General features: G+C 38.7%; 1 non-coding gene and 1 pseudogene across 1 annotated transcript; one reads left to right on the top strand and one right to left on the bottom strand.

Moving 5' to 3' along the window:
- Window positions 1–479: 479 nt before the first annotated feature.
- On the bottom strand, window positions 480–1,661 carry LOC102154674 (annotated as a pseudogene).
- A 6,852-nt stretch (window positions 1,662–8,513) lies between these two features.
- On the top strand, window positions 8,514–8,618 carry LOC119864061. The gene has a single exon (XR_005372849.1). It is a non-coding gene; the product is annotated as a U6 spliceosomal RNA (small nuclear RNA).
- Window positions 8,619–9,040: the final 422 nt, after the last annotated feature.

Here is a 9,040-nt window from a genome sequence, read left to right as displayed (position 1 = left end):
CTAAAGTTGAGTCTTACCAGAACAACAAAAGCACATATGAGGTACAACCCATCACAGCTTTTTTCTCATATCCATCTTGTAGGTACGAGGTTTTGCCTTTTAAACTACACTTCTGTAACTTTAAAAGATAGTTAGCATTTTCTATCATATTAAATTAGCAACAGAAAACATTATGCTTAACCTATAAAGTTCTACTCCAGTTTGCTCCCTAGAATTTATATACATATTTTTATTTCTAATCTGCAAGAAAAAAAATCCTATTCGATATTTGGTAACAGAGCAGTAAAAGATACTATACACATATGGCATATATTTACAAAATACACTTCAAAAAGAAGCCAACACACTTTAGCAAAAGTCTAAGCTTGCAAAAAAAAAAAAAAGTCTAAGCTTGCATAGATTAAAAAGAAAAAAAAGAATTATGAATACAATTTTTGTTAAAATAGAAAATGGGGAATGAAATTTGCAGAATGGATATGAAGAGAGATCTTTTCCAAACTTTTATTTGTGCACATTCAATTGAAAAAGATAACTTTTACAGGTTCTTTGGTGCCCATATTCAGCATACAAAAATGTAAAAGACTGTTCACAAATAAAACACTTTAGCTCAAACTGGGAAAAAATAATGACACTAATGGAACAGTTTAAGGTAGTGCACTCTGTGACAGCTCTGCTTATGGGGACATGAGAATTACTGCGAAAATAAATAGAATGTCCTTTTGTAAAAGCAGCAACGTCATGTCTTGTAAACTTCCTTTTTATATTACAGCAAGGTTTGAAGTAAAACCCAAAGGGCCTGGAGCTCACACTGCAGCCATGAATGAATATAAGAGTCTATTTCCTCAATTACTGTTGGTCCAGTTTTCCTTTTGTTTTGGGTCCAATGTGCAGCAGGTTTTAAAAGGTGCTTGGTTAGGTTCTAACTAGTTGAGTGATGGATTATAAAATTTCTTTCCTGCTTTCAAACACAAATGGGTAGATCTGTTCCACAGCGGTAGCAACAGCCTTTACGTTGGGCCCACAAAATACCTGTTACTGTGATACTCCCTGTTGAAAAACCTGTAATGCAGCTCTTAGAGATTTTGTCGGATAGCACACAGCAGGATGAAGTTCAGGTTCATAACTGGCATGAGGTCTATTGTTCTTTGTGAATTCTGGCAAGCGGATTTCAAACGGCATGTTACACACTGCCAAAATGTTAACGACCTTAAAATCTGTAAATATTACCCGAAAACCTAATTCCTGCAGGCTGCGAGCTAAGTCTGGCACCAAATTTAGCTTCTTCTTCACTTGTTTCTCAGTGCAAATAATTTTTCCTGAGGACCAAATTGTAGCTGTAATTCTAGGTTTTCTAAGCTTCATTAATACTTTTCCAACATCACGTTTATAAATTACATTTGCTCCCTCCAAAGCAATCTTCCTTAATTTCAAATGGCATCTTGTTCTAAAAACACAGGCTACATTTGTAATTAGAATGTCCAATGCAACATCACTGGCTGCATCCATTGGGGTAGTTTAACAACCTGGCTCCCCACCACGAAGATCACATCCGTGGGAAGAGGGGGCGGCGGCCTCGCTGGTGCGGGTTCCGTGGACGCGGAGGAGAAGCTGGAGGACAGGGGTGAGGATGAGGCGAGCGCGCTCCCCGGTCTCCATGGAACTGCCGCCCTGGCCCGTTGCTAGGAGCCCCCGAGGATCGGCTGGGCTCGATCTTTCGTGCCTTGTCGTTCCGGGTACTGGGGGGCCGCTTCTTCCCCAAGACAGTCTTACCTCACTTCTTATGTTAGATCTCACCGGGTGCAAGTCACTCTTTCTGATCTAGTAACATGTAAAACATTTCTCCCCATTTCCATCATCTTCATTATATGTTAACCCATCCGATCTCCTGAGGTCTCAACTTTCCTTCAAAGGAAATTTGTCTCTTTCTATAGTTTAATTGGCCTTTATTTTTGTTTTCTTTCTTCCTCCATTCGTGTCCTGAGTGTAAGAATGAGGCATGTTTTTCGAACCGCTCTACTTCTTCCTTGATTTCTTCAGAAAAACCTGATCCTTAAAGTCAGAAGATTTCATACACACTACTTTTATATTACCTTCTTATTTGATTTTATAATAATTTCATTGAACTATTTTTTTTAAGATTTTATTTATTTATTCATGAGAGACACACAGAGAGGCAGAGACATAGGCAGAGGGAGAAGCAGGCTCCTTAACAGGGAGCGGGATGTGGGACTCGATCCCCAACTGGGATCACGCCCTGAGCCAAAGGCAGATGCTCAGCCACTGAGCCACTGAGGCATCCCATCGTTGAACTATTTTTCTATCTAATGCAAGAAGATGCCATATTGTCTTTAAAATAAGGTTGCTTATTTCTCTTGATTCTTTCACTAAGAAACTCTGTCACTCTACAATGAGACCCACAGTTTGGGTCTCTGAATCTCCAAGCCATACTGGGGATTAATGTCAACACATCAGAGCCAACTTGGGACCACATAGAGCCTCTTGAGGCTGCGGCGAAGCCATAGAAGTTAAGTTTGGTGCTTTCGCAATCTAGTCTTTTGGCACCAAGGGTAAATTGAAACAGTCTAAGAGAACCAAATGCAGAGCAGCTATACTTGCCTGTGTGTGCTTGGTGCAAAAACTTAAAGCTGAAACCACACAGATGTTCTACAATGATATGTGACTTAGCCATGTCAGTGCATGTGGGGAAATGAGGACCCCAGGCTCTGTGGCTTTGGTATAATAAACTGGCACAATCATTCTGGAAAGCAAACTTACAGTACTTGGTGAAATTAAGTGTTCATGTGCCCTTCAACATGGTAGCTGCTTTCCAGAGAAATTCTCATGTAAGGAAACATTGAAGCATTGTTCCTGGTGAGGAGTTGGAAGCAACCAAGAATCCTCCATTAAGGGGATGGATAAGTCAAGTGCAGCCCAAGAAATACTATACTGCCACTAGATGCTACATGCTAAAATGAGATGATTAATAGCAACTTCAAAACATAGGGTTGATGAAAAAAAAAAAAGAGAGAATGAGCTTCTTGCACAATGCTATCTATGCAACTTAAAATAATATACATGAACCTCACTTCATCATTTAGAAGCATATTTATATTTCTGAGGAATATACCAAATACTGTAGAATTGATTTGTTTTGGGGAGGAGGTAGTGAGAACAGAAATCAGAGATTGTAATAAACGTATCTTTTTTCTTTTTTTTTTTTAAGATTTTATTTATTTATTCATGAGAGACACACACACGGAGAGACAGAGACACAGGTAGAGATAAAGGTAGGCTCCATACAGGGAGCCTGATGTGGGACTGGATCCCAGGATCACGCCCTAAGCCTAAGGCAGATGCTCAACCACTGAGCCAGCCAGGCGTCCTGCATTTCTTTTTATTCTGATGTTTTGACATTGGGGCCTTGCTGTGACCCCAGGATGAGCTAATTGCTTGAGAGAGCAAACAACTCACCAGTAAGTTTACCTTTCCTATGCAAATCAACCAATCCAGAACCCACACTCCAGATCATCTCCTTTTACTGGCTCTTACAGCATTCTTCCATTCAGGGCTACCATCCACTTGCCCTAATCACACAGGGGCTAGGTCCCAGACAACAAGGGACTTTCCCTATTCCCCAGAGCCCACAGCAGTTCTTCAAACTAGTCAGTCCTAAGCCTGCTTACTGACCTTGCCTTGCTTTCCCATGAAAACCACAATGAAGGCTCTTGTTCAGGTTGTCCCCTGCTTCCTCTTCGTCCTGGCCAACTCTGGTGCTTTCTGTGTGGCCCTGTGCAGCATGGCGTACCTCCCGTTTTGAAGGAACTATGAGTACAAAGCTTTCCTTCATGATAGTTCCATGTCTGTGTATCTGACCATATCTGATTAAAATAAACCTCAGATAAATTTTAAAACAAGATGAATAAAACAAATAGAGAGGGATCTTGCTCTGACCGTTGTGAAAATGGGTCATATAAAGAAAAACATCTTGCATCTCCTGAACCATCACATTACCTCAATACCTCATTCTAGGGATGCCTGGGTGGCTCAGCAGTTGAGCGTCTGCCTTTGTCTCAGGGTATGATCCTGGGGTCCTGGGATCGAGTCCCACATTGGGCTCCCTGCATGAAGCCTGCTTCTCCCTCTGCCTATGTCTCTGCCTCTCTCTGTGTCTCTCATGAATAAATAAATAAAATCTTAAAAAAAATACTTCATTCTAAATTTGTGTTTTTTTCCACATCAAGCAATTCTCAGGTTCTCCAGATGCCAGGTGAGTATCCTATAATTCATCTCAGTTCTGACACCATCAACCTGGAAATAGCGCCGGATCCTACAGGTTAGCGCTCAGTCCTCCAAGACTGTCCCTTGCCCACTCCCCCACTTCAGACAACAATTGCAAGTCTCTGTTGTCGTTTATGCTTCTGACTGACTTGCTGTGAATGGGAAGTTCCCACAATTCCCCCCTCGGTTTCCATTAATTTACTAGAGCAGCTCATAGAACTCAGGAAAACATGTTACTCTCTAGATTACCAATTTATTACTAAAAGATGTAAGTCAGGAACAGTCAGATGGAAGGGATGCCTAAGGCAAGGTATGAGGGAAGGGGTGCTTTCATGCCCTCTCTGGACCCCACTCTCCCAGCACCTCCACATGTTCACCAACTGGGAAGCTCTCTGAACTCAGTCCTTTTGGGTTTTTATGGATACTTCATTACAGAGGCGTGATTGGTCAAATCATTGACATTAGGGGTTAACTTGACCTCTAATCCCTGTTCCTTCCCTGGAGGTTGGGGGTCAGAGCTGAAAGTACCCATCCCCTAATCATGTGGTTGGTCTTCCTACCAACCAGCCCCCTTCTTTAGGGAAAAGTCACCCTATTAACATAAACTCTGGTGTGGTTGAAAGGGCTTATTTTGAATAACAAAGGATGCTTATCATTTGGGAATTTCCAAGGGTTTTAGCCCTGTGCCAAGGGAGGGGACAAAGACCAAATATATATTTCTTATTATAAAACGCAATATCACAAATCATTAACTGAGAAAGATGATTAGCTCAAACTTCTATACCTAAGAACCAAAGGAGAATACCACTACCAAAGAAACCCCCAAACGCAGGTCTAACTCCATTGAAGCAGATTGTCCAGAGATCACTAGGTAAACCAGTGGTTCTAGTTATGTTCCCAGAACACTAAGATTGGGTTAAATTCTTCTTGCAAGGTTCCTGAGTCTTTGGTATAGTGGGGATCGCCAGGAGGGCCACATAATATGAGGCATTTCTGAAAAAAAAAAAATATGAGGCATTTCTGAAACTTACTTTATTGGAAGGCTTTATTTTTGTGTAAATCTAGTGCTCTGCGAATCCCAGTTTGAAGACCAGTGTGTGAGAGGAGGGTACACTGATGCATGAAATGAACTCACACTTCAGGGACTTCAGGAAGTCATCTGGCCAATGCTCAACTTCATTAAGGGAAGTGTTGTAACACATACCATGATGCGACTCAAGATACATAGAAAACTGGAAAGATCAAACTAGGACCTCGGTCTTCCATCAAGCTGGAAGGATAGCATTCGATCACATGATAGCATTCTAGTCTCTTTTCTCTAAGTGCTTAAGTAAGCATTGTGAAAACTGTATTAACTACACTCTGTTGACTCTAGTATATGTTCAGTAGCATTGCATTTTATGGTGTATTTTGTGACAAAATTTCTGATTTTTTGATACAATAAATACAGACTTGTTAACTTATATGGTTGTAAGTTTACCTGTCTTTATACAGATTTCCTAAACTATAGATTTGATCCAAGTTAAATATTTACCTTTACGGACACTCTTCTGTTTGTTATTTCTCTATTGATAATGATCCCCAAATCATATTTTGCAGGTTAACTTTCTATTTTTCTTCATTCCTATCTGTTTGGGATAATCCTAAAAGACAAGAAGACTTACATTGAAATATTAGTCCTATCCGCTGCAGTAACTCACTGTTTTCTTAAGTTTGAAGGGAAAGAAGAAATTATCAGGGAAATCTCATATGAGTGTCAAAATCAGTGGTGTTAATACATGTCAAGTGCTTGGAACAGTACGTAGCACAAAGTGAACACTATATGAAAATGTTTGCTTACATGGAGGAAAAAAAATTAAAAAAAAAAACAAGTCAAATGATCTAGGCTCCACTAAATACAAATTCCAGAGAAGATGCTGAAAGAACAGACAGTTTTCTCCTTTTTAGAGTAAAGAAAGAAGTAAGAATCATTTGATGCTAGTTTATTATTATTTTTTTAACCAAGGAAAAACTCCCAACAATCCCAAAGCTTTAAATAAAATGAGTTTTCTTGAACAAGACTGGTTATTACTTGGACAGAAAAATCAAATGGTTTTCATTATTCATCGCCAGAGAAACCACATGATTCAAAGGTATAAATATTGCCTATTAATAGTGAGTTGCTGGCTGGCTCTCTTATGTTGAAGACGTTGGCTCAGCCAGATTTACAAACCACATCTTCTTCCAAAGGAGTTACATTATTTTTCCCATTTGTCTGGATTGCCTTTGGGTGGGGAGCTTCTGGAATTTACCTTATAAATCTTGTAAGCTAAATCCTATATATCTTCTTCAGTGAATTCTAGCTCAAGACTCCTCAGTTTTTGACTCGAGGGTGTTTACATGACTACTGATTGAGAGGGAAGAAAACTCCAGGGGTCATGTTCTGTACAAATATAAGATTTGTGAAATGTTGAAAAACTGGACCAGAAATATAAAAATCATCATGTAAATCAGCTATTTCTGTTATTTTCACTTTCACCTGGGAACTTTGTCACCATAAGACTTTTGATGACATTTTAATAAATAGATTTTGGGAGATTGGGAAGCAAGGTTTGATGAATATTTTATTCTGTACCCAAAAAGGCATTTTTGAATCACCAATTCTTTCTGTGAGAACAAAATTCTGCTTTACTAAAGGAAACATATTTCAAAGAGAATAATTTAGGGATTCCAGGGACCTCAGAAACCATCAAAAGAGGCAAAACAAAGTTGTATAGTGACCACAAAGCCCTGAATTGTCTTGGAGAGAAAACAGCAAATGAATTTGATGATGAAAATTAATTTTAATATGTCAAGTACCTCTGTGTGTCTTATTTTTTTTTCAAGTTTAATGTTTTATGGAGCTAGTCCTGCAAAAAATGCCTTTCTTATGTGCAGATTTAGAAAGCCTTTAAGGAGAGAGATGTTTTCTGACCCATAAATCTAGGTCCAAAATTTCTCATACAATACCAAATGTGCTTTGTAATTTAAAGAAATTTGGAATCTGGACAATTTGGAGATAAGAAGTAAGGAATTTGGTAGTTCTTCTTGAATATAAATGAAATATAACCTTAAAAATAAGGATTCTCAATCTTTTTGGAGATGGTATGCCCAATTGGTTGATTTGTTCTCTGTCTCAGGCCATGCCATTTAAATCCTTCATTGAAATGCTCTCTGATAGTTTTCAAGTTTGGTTGGTTTGGATAGTTCCCCTTGATGGGCCATTATAAAGCTTCATTGCAATTCTTGGTTATATCCTGAGTAGTTCCTAAGATTAAACCTAGGACTGAACTATTTAAAAATCAAGACTTTCCCTACTTATTCACATTGGGGATCTGATTGTGGGTATTATGCATCTTCATTAAAAAAAACTATTTCAACTGAAATTCAAGTGAAGAGTTGTCCTGTCTGAACATTTCTGCTACTATAGAGACTTTCCCCTTCCTTCAAAATCTTGTGGTACTATTTTAAATTTTAATAGCAACAATATGTTTGTAATATTTTTTAAAGCCCTAAAAAGTAAAATTTTTCCTTGATTCTAAGATGCCCTTAATCATTTAACAGAACTTTTTTGGGGAACTGTACTTCTTAATATGAGATACCTCCCAATTTCAGAAAAGATAAATTGTGAGGAATAAAGTATGTCTTATAAAAATATGGTATATGTATTAACATGGAAAAATATTCAAGATATATTTTTACATCAAAGAAGTAAGTTGCACGGCAGTATGTTAGCTAGTATAACAAACAGGCTCCAAATATACACAGTGGAAGTATATTTTTCTTCACACAATTAACGTGAGCAGGCGAACAGGTTCTTGGGGTGACTCTCCTCCAAGCAGTCATGCAGTGTTTAGACTGAAGAAAGCTCCTTCATCTTCAACATGTGGTTGCCTCCATGCCAACCAGCTAGAAGGAGAAAAGAACTTGGAGCAGCATGTATGGGAGGGTCTCCCTGCCAGGCCTCTAATAAGAGCACATCCCTTCTGTTCATGTTCCATTGGCTAGCCTTAGTCATATGACCACATTCAACTATAAAACATGCTGAGAAATGTATTCTCCATGTGTTCTCAGGAGGAAGAGGAGAATATGAATTTTATTCTAGCAGTCTCTAATATGTTTGTGTATGTGTGTGTGTTTTGTCTTACTTAAATATACAGAAATGTTAGTGGTGTTAGTCAAGGTTCTCCAGAGAAACAGAACAAATAGGAGATTGTGTTCTCTTTGGCAGTATATATACTAAAGTTGGAACCATATAGAGAAGATTAGCATGGTCCCTGTGTAAGGATGACACATAAATTCATGAAACGTTCCATAAAAAAAAAAGAACAAACAGGATACATATATATATATATATATATATATATATATATATATATATACACTGAAGGCTGGAGACCTAGGAAAACCTGTGATGTTATTCTGTCTGAGGCTGAAGGCTGGGGAACCAGGGAAGCTCAAGATGGTGTAAATGCTAGTCTGGGGGCAGAAGAAGATGAAATGAGATGTCCCAGCTCAATAGTGGGGCAGAGAAAAAAAGGAGGCAATCCCCCTTCCTCTACCTTCTGTTCTTTCCATGCCCTCAGTGGATTGGATGGTGCCCACCTACATTAGAAGGACAATTTACTGAATCCATGGATTCAAATGCTAATCTCATCTGGAAGTATTCTCACATTTAAAGTTGGAAAAGATATGAATGGAATTAATTACCTATTATGACTTCCTCAAGCCAATGGAATATAGG

The sequence above is a fragment of the Canis lupus genome, chromosome 17, assembly GCF_011100685.1.
Source record: "Canis lupus familiaris isolate Mischka breed German Shepherd chromosome 17, alternate assembly UU_Cfam_GSD_1.0, whole genome shotgun sequence".
NCBI lineage: Eukaryota > Metazoa > Chordata > Mammalia > Carnivora > Canidae > Canis > Canis lupus.
This window is presented reverse-complemented; position numbering and strand designations above follow the sequence as displayed.